Here is a 17,661-nt window from a genome sequence, read left to right as displayed (position 1 = left end):
GCGACAGTTGTAACAGACAATACCGTTTTTCGTCTGTAGGGGGACCCTGTGAGGTAAAAAGCGCAAACCTCCATTGTGTTGCCTTAAAGGTCCAAAAAAGTTACATAGTTTATAGTTTAACCCTCCTTGGTCATCTCAAATAATTTCTCATAATTTGCAGTCTCAGGGCTCTAAAAAGATCAAATTGCCATCAGCCCGCCTCATTTAACACATATTAGCTACTCCAGTCTAAACATTCACCACATCTTTGATTACATTATGATGATGACAGGGCAGGGCTGCAACATAAACAGATTAGAGAGTACACATGAGATCATGAGCACAAACAATCCAGGGAATATTTGTAGAAAGCAATGCATTGGTTTAGTGGCTACTTTTGAGAACAGGAGGGAAATTGTGCTCCCCCAGACGCATTCATAAACATTCACCTCCAGAGTACTGCTGAAGTGTTGTAAACACAACATGCCACAAGACATTCCTCAGGAGTCAAATAAAACCTCTTTTCCTCTTAGGGTGGGCTACATAACAGAAACATGTCTCTGTATGATGCAATTCAACAGCACCACAAACCACATCCACCAAAATGATCATACCCTTAAATAAGTTTCAACCAAAGCAGTTAAATTACTGTTACTGTACCAAAGTGCAGTCGAAATAAACTTGAACAAATTATCGAATATGGACCACTTAACTAATTTAAACATTTATGATTCTGTTGTTGTCTATCTTAAAGACTCAGTCTGACAATATTCTACATTTTTCTTACTGTCAGCGAACTTCAGGAAACAATCTGGCCTCACAGAATATGTGAAATGACCACAACCTCTGAATCCACATTACGTGGTGTTGACGTGTGTTGTGTTGACATTAGATGTGGGCATCATGGAAACAGTGCCAATGGAGAATCAATTGGGATGCCTGGTGGTTGCACACAAACAAATTCTCTCGTGCAATACATCACATAGTGGGCAGTGCTTAAAATCATGACCCCATGAATGAGAATTGTCCACAAAGTGAGGAGGCTGGGGTGGTGGATGGGTCAACTAACACTGTACTTTAACCTGAGAGACTGCTGTTCATTTCCCGTGTGAAACTAAAATTCACATTTGACTTTTACTTTTAACGTAACGTACTTACATGCTTTACAAAGCTAAGAAACACCGTCACCAACAAAGAAACACTGGACTTCTGCCATGGAGACTGTGACTTTGATTCACATGTAAAACTAGAGCCCCTTTCCCACTGCACAAAAAACACCAGCGTCTGTCTTTTTAACGAAATGGAAAAGGTTACAATCAGTATTTACACCCTGGTCAAATGACTCGGCAGTCATGGGAATTCATTTTAGCTCTGACGCAGACCCAGGTGAACACCCTACTTTTAGCCCCTTTCCAGCAAAATGCAATGACACACCACCACATCTGTCTCCAGCCTGTCCATTATGTCGATCATGACATACCTAAAAAAGACCAACAAAACCCGCCCAAAAAAGCTCATCTGCAGCAGAGCCGTGCTCTCTGCTCTAGTCTGCTGGCAATGGGAAAGGAGTCTATAGCCCACTTTTAACTCAAACAAACTGAACAAAGAAAACTTTTCCATTTGCAGTATTATACTTGGTGGTATGGCTCTGTTCTGGGGCCTCTCTGCCTTTCCTCTGGCCTATGTATAGCATTTTATTTAGTATTGGTTTTTAGTATTTTATTTCTGTTTCTGTGTAGCACTTTGAAAACCTCCGTCTGTAAAATGTGCTATATAAATAAAGTGGATTGGATTGGATTGGATATGCAAAAAGCCTCTTCCTCGCACCACATGCCCTTCCATGTGCCTACATGGCCCCAGAACCTTCCATGTGCCTACATGGAAGGGCAGAGGCAGGGAGAGCAGCAACAAAGATCCCCCGAGAACAGAACAGAGCAGGATCAATAGCAAACAGAATTGACACTGATAAGTCAGACACAACATGAAAAGAAGGAGCTGGGGTGGAGACGGGTTGTAAAGCAGCTTGCAGAGGAAGCAGCAACAGTAGGCAGGCCAGAGCAGTTTAAATAGGGCGCCCTGAATGAGATTCGCCAATTGGTTGCATAGAAATAAATCCAGTGATCTATTAGCTGACTCCTTTTCATCAATCAGCTGCTCCATGAATTGATTGGCTGTTTGAGATCAGCTGATGTAGCTGGGATGTGAGCTAAGCTTGATATAGTGTCCTGCCTGAACACTATGCTCAATTTTTGGTGGAACAGGGGTATAAAAGTAACTTTTAATTTAATCTACCTGCTTTCTTTATGTAGTTTCGTCATATAAGTGACACTTTATGACGTTCTGACATCCCATACACAAAAAATACGTGCAACCACCATGAAATGCGGTGGTCATCTGGTGACCTGTCCATGGCCTCTCACCCAGTGTCAGCAGGGATAGGCTCCAACCCCCCACAACCCCTACAGGATAAGCGGTAACAGAAAATGAATGAATGAATGAATCATTTGATTAAATTAATAAAATCCGTCTGTAACACTAGAATGGGTGAGAAGCAACTTTGTGTTGTAGAATGACAAATAAATGAACTTTATAACCTTAAGTTCACATGACTCTTACAGGAAGGAGCAGTAGTACACACATCTGGACCCCATTTTCTGCCCCAAAAAAGGTGCAACATTTATTTATCATTTAAATACTGGGAAATGAATTTGCAAATTCAGCCACCCACCGCCTGCTACTTCCCAGAGATGTTTGTTGTTTGAACTGGAAATAATGACTCGTGGTTTGGGGGGTGGGGGGTTCTGCTCTTTGAGCCCGGTGTCATTCCAAAGTCATCCAAATCTGGCGCTTGGGCAGTGACTTGTGGTGTCAGAAACTAACAGAAAAAAGCGTCCATTAACATCGGCATGATATGTGGCCGGTTGCCGTTAAAGTTTAACGGCACTCGGCGGTGTCAGGGGGAACCATGGAAGGAAAAGAATCAAAGTTAAGGCGGAGAAAGTCTTGGGCAGTTGAGTTGGGCATGCGGTCGGGGTGGTGGATGGGTCCAACAAACACAGCCTTTCATCCGAGAGAGCGGCGTTCGTGTCCCGCGATTCTAAAGCCAAACCCTGTTCTTTTTTCCTAAACTTAACAATGTGCTTTTGTTGTTGAAGGAAAAAAAAACATGAATTTGTGGTGTTGTACTGATGTAAATCTCCTGTGAAAACGGAGGTGTATCTTGAAAGAAGACAATGCATGTAACAGGCAGAACTTGACACGGTGTCCCAGAACGTCAACACCCAACGCACCCAGGGTACCTTGCACATCGTATATGGACATGGAAAGTCAGTATGTGACGAGGTCGGAGTGAGAATGTGTTGGCTCTTTAAGAGTGCTCTCAAAGAATCAGAGCAAGAACAATAATTTTGTGGGAGAACTACCCTCCTTAATTATCACCAACAAAACAGTAAATTTGAGTTTAAGGACCACAAGTACAGTAGCAAAAGAGTAAATTAACATACTCATTGGTAAGACATCTATTTAATTTGTAAGAGCAGTAAGATTGCATTTCCTCTTTAGAATTAAATAGTCTTGCTTTATATTAAAAATACTAAAAATGTTACACATAGAGAGGAAGTTGCAGCCGTGGAAGACGCTGCAGAAGCAAATGGCATTGGCATGAAGGTATCAGTGGAGTCATAGTAAGATGTGTTGGGTTATAGTCGCCACACTGTACAATTGTATGATACCATTAGATACCATCACAAGTTTGCTGAAAACCAAGCACCACCGAACAAGCAACTCACTGAAACACCTTCAAATGCATAACTTTATCTGTGTAGACGATAACACACACAATGAACAAATGGCTTTTATCTTAACTGATTCAGAGTCATGGGGCATAGTGTATTGCATGGTCAATGAGCCGTTACAGGCTCTGCTTGCACAACTGTTCATAAACATAACACAAAATCGAGTCTTTATTCTACAATGAAGAGGAGGATATTTCAGATATGATTGCGGTTGGAAGGATAACTATCGTGAGTCATATCAGGAGATTTGCTCAGATCCGGTAATGTAGCCATCCTCCTCAGACAGTGAAGTCTGAGGAGGATGGTTTATGGCTGGATACTTGACAACTAAATTGAGATAATAGCTAAAAACAATGGTTAGATTGTGAGCCCCTGAGGGAAATTTATTCAGCAATGTCTGAACCTGCGGGGATGTGTCCAGGAAGTGGCCTGGGGTGCCATTCCTGAAATTTGATTGGCCATCTCAGGTGTCACCCTTAAATAGGACTGCCATCTGCCTGGTCAGATGGCAAGAGCTTAGTTTGTGTTTTGTTGTTGTATTGTAGATTTAAAGTTTTGCAAAATGTTCTCGATATAATACTTTGTCCACATAAGCAAATTTGTTTATATATTTTGTTGGTACGTTTACAGTAACTTTATTTTTGAATGTGCATTGTTTTGTTTTGTATAAAGACTACTTAGAGCATATTACATTTGTATGGTGGCCCTCTGTTACTGTAATGTTAGTAATTAAAGACAGAGTGTTACCCAAGCCACCCTTGCAACAGTCAGTGACTCACTTCTCTAACTAATATAGTCTGGACATGACACAGACATTAAGCAGATTTGTATCTTTTGCAGCTGCTGCTAGAGCCTTAGATATGAAGGTAAATCAGGAACCATTCTCGGAACCCATCGGCTGTATTTGGCGAATGACTTCCGGCAGACAGCGATACAGCCTCTGGGGGCAGACCCCCGATATTTTGGCATTCCGGTTTGATTTGGGCGGAGGAGGTGAATTTCCGTTTCCGACTTCCGTTAATACACTGAACAAAAATATAAATGCACCACTTTTGTTTTTGCTCCCATTTTTCATGAGCTGAACTCAAAGATCTAAAACATTTTCTATCCACACTAAAGACCATTTCCTCACAAATATTGTTCACAAATCTGTCTAAATCTGTGTTAGTGAGCACTTCTCCTTTGCCGAGATAATCCATCCCACCTCACAGGTGTGGCATATCAAGATGCTGATTAGACAGCATGAATATTGCACAGGTGTGCCTTAGGCTGGCTACAATAAAAGGTCACTCTGAAATGTGCAGTTTTGCTTTATTGGGGGGGTCAGAAAACCAGTCAGTATCTGGTGTGACCACCATTTGCCTCACGCAGTGCAACGCATCTCCTTCGCATAGAGTTGATCAGGTTGTTGATTGTGGCCTGTGGAATGTTGGTCCACTCCTCTTCAATGGCTGCGCGAAGTTGCTGGATATTGGCAGGAACTGGAACATGCTGTCGTATACGCCGATCCAGAGCATCCCAAACATGCTCAATGGGTGACATGTCCGGTGAGTATGCTGGCCATGCAAGAACTGGGATGTTTTCAGCTTCCAGGAATTGTGTACAGATCCTTGCAACATGGGGCCGTGCATTATCATGCTGCAACATGAGGTGATGGTCGTGGATGAATGGCACAACAATGGGCCTCAGGATCTCGTCACGATATCTCTGTGCATTCAAAATGCCATCAATAAAATGCACCTGTGTTCGTTGTCCATAACATACGCCTGCCCATACCATAACCCCACCGCCACCATGGGCCACTCGATCCACAGCGTTGACATCAGCAAACCGCCCCCCCCACACGACGCCTCACATGCTGTCTGCCATCTGCCCTGAACAGTGAAAACTGGGATTCATCCATGAAGAGAACACCTCTCCAACGTGCCAGACGCCATCGAATGTGAGCATTTGCCCACTCAAGTTGGTTATGACAACGAACTGCAGTCAGGTCGAGACCCCGATGAGGACGACGAGCATGCAGATGAGCTTCCCTGAGACGGTTTCTGACAGTTTGTGCAGAAATTCTTTGGTTATGCAAACCGATTGTTGCAGCAGCTGTCTGGGTGGCTGGTCTCAGACGATCTTGGAAGTGAACATGCTGGATGTGGAGGTCCTGGGCTGGTGTGGTTACATGTGGTCTGTGGTTGTGAGGCCGGTTGGATGTACTGCCAAACTGTCTGAAATGCCTTTGGAGATGGCTTATGGTAGAGAAATGAACATTCAATTCACGGGCAATCAGCATGCCAATTGCACGCTCCCTCAAAACTTGCGACATCTGTGGCATTGTGCGGTGTGATAAAACTGCACATTTCAGAGTGGCCTTTTATTGTAGCCAGCCTAAGGCACACCTGTGCAATATTCATGCTGTCTAATCAGCATCTTGATATGCCACACCTGTGAGGTGGGATGGATTATCTCGGCAAAGGAGAAGTGCTCACTAACACAGATTTAGACAGATTTGTGAACAATATTTGTGAGGAAATGGTCTTTAGTGTGGATAGAAAATGTTTAAGATCTTTGAGTTCAGCTCATGAAAAATGGGAGCAAAAACAAAAGTGGTGCGTTTATATTTTTGTTCAGTGTATATGAATAAATATGCTGAACCATTGCGATGGATTCAGAGTTTGCAGTGACGCCAATTATGGTCCACCTCGTTAGTTCACCGCATGGACCGTTTAACCTGGCAAAAAACTGCAGCCGACTCAAACGTGATTGGTCAATATCACGCAGACTACAAACAGCCTACAACCGGAAACCAGGGCTTTTCCGCTCTTCTTCCGGAGGCAAGATCTCCGGGGTTTGCCTACAGACTCTACATTCACTGAATGTAGAGTCTGTATATAGAGACTAGTCAGGAACAACAGCAACATCTAGTACTGTAATAAGCAAAAGAGTGACACCTTGCAACTGAGCAAACACAAACTATACTTGCTTCATTTGCAAAAAAATGAAATAGCTCACTGCAGTCAGGAAATGTAGGACGAGGGCTGAAGACAATGGGTCTCATTCATGAAACATGAGCAGAACAAATCTGTGTGTAAACTGTTTGCAGAAGGAAATGTAGGTTTATTTTGGCATTCATCAATATGTTATCAGCTCCAATATTTTTTCTAAAAAAAATCTACAGCTGCTTCTGTCTGCTCGTAGTGCTTGTGTAAATATGGAATGCACATAAATATTGTTTGTCATTATTATGAATTACAATTTTAATTTAAACATGACAAAAGACATACAGGAAATAATACAATGTTGAGGAAATACAACACATTTAGCTAAATTAGTCTGCAATTAGCAGATTTAGGCTTCAGATAAGGGTTCTTAAAAATGTGAATGAGTTATCTAAATCGACGTAATAGCTACATGTGTTTTCTACATTTCTGGCATCCTGAGTCTGTGAGACCCACGTTACCGAACAAACACTGTCAGTGATGGCTGTCAGAATGTATAGCGACTTAACAGTTAATATAACACGTACCTTCTGAGTTTGCTGTTGACTGGTCCAGTGGACGCATGTCGCTGTCTCCACTGACAGAGAGGTCTCTCCGATGATGCAAGCCATGCGCTCATCTGCAGCAGAGAGTTGTGACTGGGAGGAGCCCTGTGCATTTGTTGTGTGTTTTTTTGTTTGTTTGGTTTTTTTTGCATGTCTTTATGCGTCTTTTTGCATCAAGTTTTGTAACAAACCATTTTCGTGAATCTTTCTGGATGGTGCTTACAACAGAGGGCATGGAGTTAATGGCATCTTTCACCTCCTTCCAGGCCTTTGATTTACCTGTCACTGTCACACCACCACTAACAGAAGAAAATAAAATGTTTTTCACAACTCTACTTCACTTAAAATAACTTGAATCTCTGTGTCGGAATTTTCCATGGTCATTATCAGCACCTTATATGGTGGTCACTGGCTATTCATGGGCATGGATGTATGCTAATTGCTGACTCCCAGGAGTGCGCTGTTAATTTACGATTGATTGGCATTCATGAACGTACACACATGCCTATGATTAAATCCGGTGTAGGTTTTTAGTACCAATGTGAAAATCTACTAACAGATTTACAAACATTTCATGAATGAGACCAGATATGTTTCATAGCTTCAGATGGTTTCTGCACCTTTTCAGTCCACATAATAATCTTCGGTGAGTTTTCAGGCATGTCAGAGGTCAAAGGTCAGAGTATATTAGAAAATCAATCCATATGAAGTGTCATCCGACCACGTGTAAAGGAGAAAGTGTTTCTATCTGTTCTAACCTCTCATCAGCCTTCACTCTGTGTTTCGTACTAAGATGGTGAACATGGTTAACATCATACCAGCTTAGCTCTTTGTGTTTCTATTGTCACTGTGAGCATGTTAGCAGGCTGATATTAGCGTTCAGCTCAGAGTACTGCTGCATGTGCAGCCTCACAGAGCCACTAGCATACCTTAGGACTCTTAGTGGTATTTTACTAGTTTGAATATGCTTGCACACATCTTGAAATTATAAATTCTGTCAGTATTAGTTCATTTCAAACAACTCACATTGAATATATATTCATTATGTGAATTTTGACTATTTACAGCGTGGATGTTTGGCTTCAAAGCTCTGACCCTGCCAAAAGGAAGCTCTAAGCTCTGCACAGCAGTGTGTGATGCTATGGTCTTTGCTCCTTGAAGAACAAAGATGAGGATCCTACAGCTGAAAGCTAGGGTGGATTGGGGCTACTGAGAGCTGTTAGCCGTTTCTCAATATGCGTTCTTGTGGACTTGTGACACCTCATCAATCACAGCCCAAGTACTGTTCCAATTCAAAGTTCACATCTAGCCAAGTTCAGTCCAAATTCCTGGATGTGTTCTCGCCACATCCATTTCACCAGGGATGCATCGGAGCAGACTTGTGTGGACTTAAGACAGCCAGGTGTCCCAGCATGCATTTCGCAACAATCATCGGAAAATGACAAGTGAGGGAAAGGCGCACAATCGTTAGCTATAATTACCGATATGTTACTGTTGTTTTGTCTCAGAACATAGTGTTTTTGTGCGTAGTTTAAACGTCAGACCCGTGGTCGATGTTTTAATATAGAGCCCAGTTGAATGTGACTGAGATCCGCTAGATGACAGCTGTGTCAGCCCTCATGTGTTTATGAGCGCTGGCACCGCTGTCATCTAGCGGCGCCAGCGCTCGTAGATAATAAATGTGTGTATGAGCACTCAGGCTGCCCCACCGAGAGCACCCTCTCTCAGGCAGTCCTTTTGAAATTCGTGGCTGATATCTCTGTAGTGGTTAAATATGACATGTAAGCCGTTTGGGGAATGTCTAATGGGCAACATTCAGTCTCAGTATAATATATATTCTTATATTATTAAATGTCGTAACATATTATTGTTCTTTGCATTCTTTTGCTTATTTATGTGTTTTACCATTCAATAATGATTTTAAGAATTTATTGTAATTTATTTATTGTATTTAAAGATTAATTGTCTTTATTGTAGTAGCTATTTATTCAACAGCATTTTAAATATTGATTATCTGATATGAATTGTATACCTGATGTCTGAATAAAATTCTCCTCTTCATATTTGACCTGTTTGATCCATTTATATTGGTGAGGACAGACTAAATGAGAAACTGCTGTCAGTATAATCCAGTACAGTTCAACAGCACCACAATCTACAACTCAACACTTCAATAAAATGTTAGACTGAATATTAAACTGCTTTTGTTTTTTCTAGGTGTACCAAGTAAACTGTCAAGTCTCCATAAAAATGTAGACAGAAAGCATAATGATGAGACAAATGCAGTGATGGACAGTAACTAAGTATATTTACTCAAGTAGCTACTGTACTTAAGTACAAATTCTACTCAAGCTACTTTTATTTGATAGCTATAGTTACTTTTCAGATAGTTTGTTTTATATGTTGTTGTTGCATATTTACAAGTTGCTGTGTGTTGTTATAGATCAGACTAGTACACCAGTGACAGGTGTTAAAATTAGTTCTACCATGACAACATTTAAATGCTGCTTACATGTAGCCTACGTTGATCAATTAATACTCAATACATATTCATGTATATGATGATCACAACACTTGAAATTGGGTCACGCTGCATAATGAGTACTTTGAACTTTTAATTTTAAGTAGGCCTACATTTTGCTGACAATACCCAGATACTTTTACTCAAGTCAGATTTGGTATGAAGCACTTTGACTTGTGACTGAGTTTTTGTTCTTTGTTGTGATATTCCTGGGTACTTTGTCCACAACTGGACAAATATATCGAACAGACATGCAAGCATCGCACGTCTCATCCTCATCCTCATTCTCCGCTGTCTTTCTGGCATCTGCCTCCTCAGCCTGCAGGTACAGCAGTCCTGCTGCAATAACTGCGCCAAGACGCCTTCTCCGATCCGTTATTGATTTTTGATTTCCATCTCGCCAATGCTCACGATCACAATAACCACCAACTCTCCACAAACTTTCCCCCCGCAGCTGACTTTTGATTATTATCAGAGGCCAGGTGCGGGAATTGGATAGGCTATAGATTAAATATGATTAAGCTGTGGGGAAAAGGTTTTATAAGACATTTTATGAAACTATTTTGGCTATTTATATGTTTTTGTGTGTCGGTGGAAACGTTAAAAACATATACATATTAATTTCTTACAATGTCTATGAAAAGACGCAGGGCTGGGCTGTGTTTTTATTGTTTTATTCTAAATGCATGTATACAACACAGTACAACAGCCAAGGCGAGCGGAGGTGGTGACATCATCAAGTTCGCTGCTGTTCCAAAAGCAGAAATGACTGTACTCCCATCCTTCTGTTCTTGGGAAGTCCGGACTCTTGTGTGGACTTGCCAAGTCCGAACTTGCCAAGTCCACAAGTCCGAACTGCCGAACTTGAGTATTGAGAAACGGCTGTTATGTCCTCTCCTCCAACATTTAAAATGGGTTTTAGCTGTTTTTCCAATGACAAGATCAATTTCTGCACACAAATATCACCTCTGCATTGATTTATTTAAAGGCTTAATTTGCCAGTTTCCAACCAGCTTTGTATCATAACAATGTGTAAAGTATATGTGAATAAACTGTGGTAAACTTCTCTCCATTTTACCCGTGCCCTGATCACCCTCCTCATTTGCCAGCGAAAATCACTTGCTTTAGGGTTGTTGCTTGATCTACAGATTGTGCCTCCGCATTATGACACAAACGGCCAGATCTACTAAGATCCCCATTTGCATGTGGGGCTATGAGCTGCACTTTATCTAGAGTGGTGAAGTTAACATTTGTGTTGGCAAACATACCACATAATGGCGAGATTTACTCTAGATCAAAAGTTAAAAGTTATTTTTCGCTTTCCACCTCTGCTTAAGAGTGGTACACAGCCATTTCCCTAATCTCTGTGTGAACCTGAGAGTCCCAGAGGGAGTTATTCATCTGACAGGTGGTCTGAATGGGATGCTACCATATCAGCAGTAATGCAATGAATTTTGTAATAGGACTGAGTTCTAATCACTTGGGATGCCATGATTCACCAACTCCCTGATGAACCCCAGCAGCTGCTTCACAGCCCATCTGGTTATTGACTGATACATCATCTCATACATAATCTGTTCACTTTTATTTCTTTGATGACTAATGCTTTAGTCAACACTTTAACTGTCAAAAGACAGACTGCTTTCATCTGTATATTTTTATGTTAACACTGGAAACTTAACCCATTGTAACACTGATGTCTTGTTTAGGTTACAGTTCAGGAGCATCAGAAAACATTGCACCCATCCTCCCTCCTGAAAGTGATATCTCCAAAACACTATGAGTGAATTTCTTCAAATTTGGCACAAACATCCACTCGGTCTTACCAAAGTACTGATGAGAATTTGGTGGTCAAAGGTCACTGTGACCTCATCCGTGTCATTCTTGTGAATGTAGTATCTCACAAAGGCAGTTTCCACCAATCTGGCACACATGTTCACCAGACTCAACAATGAACTGATTATATTTTGGTGGTCAAAGGTCACTGTGACCTCACAAAACATGTTTTTGGCCATAACTCAAGAATTTATTTTCACAGACATTTTTCAAAGGATAAAATGATAAGGTGAGGACATGTTTCATCCAAAAGGTCAAGGGTCAACTTCACTGTGACATCCTAATATTCTACAAAACACTTTTCTGGTCATTGACTGTGTTTACAAGGTCTTTAGTATCCCGGTTTTGAGCATATCCGGGATATGATGTTTACATGGAACACAGAGAAACCCGGTTATTCATATCCCTGTATACATGATAAATACCAGTAACCCATTTTCTGATCACTGCATCCTATCTGCGCAGGCGTGTGTTACATCTTTTACGTCTTTTGTTTACAACAGATTGAGCGGGAAATGTGATATATTTATTATATTTAGAAGTAAGACAAAAATGACACCTCTGTGGCTTCTAGCGGGCTTAGCATTAGTAAACACTCACGTTGCATTACAGCTATAGCTCATCCACTTCATCTTCAGCAATGGGAGGAGAGAGCGACAACAAATATTGAATACGTCACCAACTTTGATAGGTATTTGGTAGAGCTTAGATCGGGCCCAAAAAATCCAGCCCGTTATGCACGCGTTGTGCGTTATGTCCGGGACCGGCCCGGCCCATCCAATTAACTGTAATTATGGACCCGAGCCCGATTTAAACCCGACATTTTTCAATAAGTTGGCTGTTATAATTAAGAGTATTAAACCACAAGTCTTGTTATTTGAATGACAGAAACATAGAATCTTAATGAATGGCGCAACACGGAAGCATGATTATGTAATAAAACAGGTGTTTATTTTAGGATCCAGGTGGTGAAGGGCTGTGAATAAATATTGTAAAAAAAACTGGACATTTCTATGCAAATGATTCTCACTGATAAACAAGGTCTAATTCACTAACACTAATAGCCACACGCAGTTTGAGTGAAGTAAATAACGTGTTTAAAGCTGGTGCAAACTGGGCGCTCCTCTGTGGAAGCCTCTCGGCCAGACTTACCAGTGATCGTGGCAGCAGTGATCGTCTGTTAAATCAGTCTGTAAATAATATTTTGACATTATTAGGCCGGGCGCGCAGAGAATCTCAAGCTCTAGTATTAGTAGTAGTAGTAGTAGTAGTATATCTAGCCCCACTTTTTATGCCAAAAGCTAAAAAAAAATACAATTTGCAGTGCCTTCAGAAAAAACAGAGATCTGTGCTTTTAAAAGTCAACAACAACAAATATGCTGCAGGGAAAAACTGAGGACCGTAGCAAAGGCTGGCAAAACAAAGTGCAAAACGGCAGGCAGGGAGACAAAAGGTGGCGTGGCTTCACTGTAGTGACGGTAACAAACTGGTGATGAGTGGATGATCAGATGATCAGGCTGAAGTAGTGGAGGTGAGTAACTGACGAGGAGATAAGCTGCAGATGAGTAGGTGGAGGAGCGGGAAATCTGGAGGAAGGTCTGCAACGCCCAGTCAGCAGACAGAGACAAGACAGATAGGAACACAAGGGAGGAGGAAACCGAGGAAAAAGAGGAAACAAGGGGAAAACAAGGGAGCAAAACCTCAAATCCTGACATTATCAGCAAGCGCTATATATTCCATTATTTTGCACTGGCCATGTTAAAATGGAAATTATAAAATGGGTTGATCCAAGCCTTGACTGTGACTGGCTGGAAGCCATTGTAAAACCACTATGACCATACACCTGTGACTGCATCACCGTATTACTCCGCCTTTTTAATTGTTTAACCGTTTGCACCTGTTTTGTTACCTATCACAATGTCGGACCTTGTCGTGAATTTTGATTTACTGGGTGGATTAAGCATGGATGAGTGGCTGGAGGAGATGGATGGGATCGAGAAGGAAGAGAAAAAAGAAAGGAGACACGCTGAAATTACTGAAAGAGAGATGGAAGAGCTGGAAAAGGCAAGACGTGGAGCTGGGATCGTTAAACAGACTCTGTGGTCAGTTTGCTGTTTTCCAATCTGGAAATCCATCGGTAAAAAAGAAAAAAAAAGCTTTCTTCCTTTACCTCTAGAGGCACTGCCAGTAGTTTTTCGACTAACGGAAATGCCTCAGGGATTTCTCAGCCCCTTCACTTCCGGCAGTACCCCCAGGGAATCGAATCGCAGAATAATTAATAACATTGTTATCATAGATTAGCTGGGCTAACCGTTAGCTGTTAGCCGTTAGCCATTAGCGGTGTCTGTAGTAACTCAGTAACTCTATAAATGGTCCGTGAAAAAAATATTTTTTCCAGTGGATATCTTAGTTACAACATGATTAAGCTAGCAAAGCAGTTTTGTGTTGCTATGTGTGGTATTTATTCAGTTTTGGGAAATCACAATGTCTAGAAAGCATCAGTGGCTGCAGCTGACAGGGACTGCTAACAGCAGCAGCAAAGCTAACATCAGGACGTCATCTGTTAAAAGCCTCCTGTTGTCGGATATGAAACTACTCCAGTTAGCTCAATCATGTTGTAACTAAGACATCCGCTGTATAGCGACTGCTATCCATAAAAAGGCCGCTGAGAGGCTTAAGTGGGCTCGCATCTGTGACTCGTTCCTTCATTGAATCAGTCCACTTGACAGTTGTATAAGTTTTATTTTGCAAACGAAAGAAGACTTACAATACAGTGATCCGACGTGACGGTCAACAGAAAATATCAGAGCTCACTCAACCCCCATTGTCTCCCTTCCCGCCAGGGATTTAAATGCCCAGTTAAATAACTTAAACCACACCCATGTGTCAACCACCGGATGTGACATACCTGTGCATACATACAAATAAACAATAAACATAAGCAAAATATATATTTTGGCTCTTACAATACCGGCCCCTAATTATTATATCACAAATAATAATTACACAATTATAAATGATAAACAGTAATAACACAGGAATTACCACACAAGTACAACACAGTAAAGTCCAATATTATGGAGATCCTTCTTCATTCTTCATGACGTAATACAAGCCAGAGGTTACTAGCACATGGCTTCGCAAAGAGTCTTTAGTCTGTGTAGTGTGTGTGTAATGCAATGGGCAAGGGGCAAGGGGCAAAGTACAAAATAAATAAATAAATAAATCAAAAAAGAACCCAAACAGCCAGCTTGGGCTTGTCAAAAATCCTCAGCCTCCTGAAGAAGGCAGACTTTGTTGATAGGTCTGTTCAGAAAGCCAGTTTTTGTCTTGATTTGAACTTGACGTACAAGTCCTTTTTTGTCAAGAATGGTCTCCACAATCTTTCCAGTTAGCCAGGAGTTTCTAGGTGCTGAATCATCCACGATAATCACGATGTCTCCTGGTGTGAAGTTGCATCTAATGTTAGACCATTTTTGTCATTCCTGCAGCTGGGGAAGATACTCCTTGATCCATCTTTTCCAGAATAGGTCTGACATGTATTGAACTTGCCTCCACCTGCGGCGAGCATATATGTCGTCCTTATGAAATTGTCCTGGTGGCAGAGACGGTGTAGTCTTGAGGAGCAGAGGGTGATTCGGGGTAAGTGCTTCCAGGTCATTTGGGTCTGTAGAAGCCTTAGTGATGGGTCGACTATTGAGGATCGCTTCAGCTTCACATAGAACAGTGTGGAGACCCTCCTCATCAAGATTTTGCACATCGAGGGTGGAATTGAGAACCTTTCGCACTGATCTGATTAATCTTTCCCATACACCTCCATGGTGTGAGCCAGCAGGGGGATTGAAGATCCAATTAATCCCTTTTTGGAGCAGTGTATTGTGGATCTGACCTTGATTCCAGCTTTCGATTGCCTCCTTCAGTTCACGCTGAGCTCCCACAAAATTGGTGCCATTGTCAGAACGGAGTTCCTTCACTTGACCACGTCGAGCTATAAAACGGCGAAGGGCATTGATGAAGGAGTCTGTATCAAGTGACGATGCCACTTCGATGTGAACTGCTCTGACAGCCAAACATGTGAAAATAACACCATAGCGCTTCACAACACTTCTTCCACGCTTCACTCCAAAAGGCCCAAAACAGTCAACTCCAACATTTGTAAATGGAGGTTTATCAGGGGAGACTCTATCCACAGGCAAGTCTGCCATCTGCTGTTGTCCAGGAGTAGCATTTATACGCCGACAAACAACACATTTTGACACAATCTTTCTGATTGCCACACTGGCTCCAGGAATTCAATATTTTTGGCGCAGTTTTGACAACATATAGTTGCGACCACCGTGGCCCACCTCCTTATGAACATGGCGAAGAATCATATCAGTGATATGAGAATCTTTGGACAGTATGATAGGATGTTTAATCTCTTCTGGCATTGCTGATCTGCCAGGTCGTCCACCAACTCTTAAAACACCATTTTCCAGGATGGGATTGAGTTTATGAATGTGGCTAGTTCTCTTAACAATCATTCCCTTTCTCAGACTTAGAATCTCGTCTGCAAATCTCTTCCTCTGGCAGTAGCAGATTATCTCGATCTCAGCTTTATCCAGTTCTTCAACTGTGAGACCACTGCTTGCCTCAATTTCCTTTTGTGGCAGATCATTTGTTTGTTTCTTCTTTCTGCTACGGTCGAGAAGCAGTTCTTTAAGTCTGAGAATCCAGGCCACAGCCACTTTCAAACGAGTCGAGGAGGAGAAGTAATGGATTAAGCGGGTAACTGGATCCACTTCTTCAGATGACATCTGAGCAGCATTTACAGTTATGTTCTTGATTTCAGAGTCATCTGGTGAGACTTCTTTGAGTCCATCAGGAATTTCAGGCCATTCCTCCTTAGGTCGAGTAAGAAACTGAGGTCCGAACACCCACATTTCTTTGTTCAGGAAGGATTTGACTTTCAAGCCTCTAGATGCCATGTCTGCTGGATTGTTAACTGTGTTAACATATCTCCATTGTAGTGCATGTGATACTTTATCAATTTCAGAAATTCTGTTGGCAACAAATGTTCTGAATCTTGTGGTGTTATTGTTGATGTATTTGAGTACAGAGGTGCTATCGGTCCAAAATACGGAGTCTGTTAGTTCCATCTGCAGCTCTTTCTTCAACATTGTGTCCATCCTGCTTGCCAAGGTGGCAGCAGTCAACTCCATTCGAGGGATAGTGACGTGTTTTAATGGAGCCACTCTTGCTTTTCCCAACACAAATCCACAATGTGTCTGGCCACAGTTGTTATGCAGTAATAGGTAACTAACAGTTCCATAACCTTCTTCACAGGCATCGGAGAAATGATGCAGTTGGGCAGATATCACTGTACCAAAATTTGTGGGTTTGAAACATCTGTCAACCCTGAAGTCTTCCAGAGCACGAAGATCCTGAATCCAACACATCCATTCTTTTATGATGTTGTCTGGTAATGAATCATCCCAACCAATTTTTTTTCTACATAGATCTTGTAGAATCTTCTTTGCAGTCAGGACAACTGGTGCCAACATTCCAAGGGGATCATATACAGAACTGACTGTAGAAAGAATCCCCCTTCTTGTGAGAGGTCTGTCCTTCAAGATGATTTTGAACTTGAAGACATCTGATTGCGCACACCACTGTACACCTAACACTCTCTCCACAGGCAGGTTGTCATGATCCAAATCCAGATTCTTCACCTCTTTTGCTCTCTCTGTTTCAGGTATGGTGGCCAACACTTGACGACTGTTACTTATCCACCTATTAAGTCGAAAGCCTCCTGTGAAACACATTGCTCGCAGCTCATGATAAAGAGCCATGGCATCATCCTCTGAAGCTGCTGAAGCAAGGCAGTCATCAACATAAAAGTTGTTCCTGATTGTGTTTACAGCTTGAGGGCTAAACTGTTCCACACTGTCCTGAGCACATTTCCTGAGGGCGAAGTTTGCACAGCTTGGAGAAGAAGTTGCTCCGAACAGATGTAC

The sequence above is a fragment of the Epinephelus fuscoguttatus genome, linkage group LG5, assembly GCF_011397635.1.
Source record: "Epinephelus fuscoguttatus linkage group LG5, E.fuscoguttatus.final_Chr_v1".
In the NCBI taxonomy this organism is placed as follows: Eukaryota; Metazoa; Chordata; class Actinopteri; order Perciformes; family Serranidae; genus Epinephelus; species Epinephelus fuscoguttatus.
Note: the sequence above shows the minus strand (reverse complement) of the source record.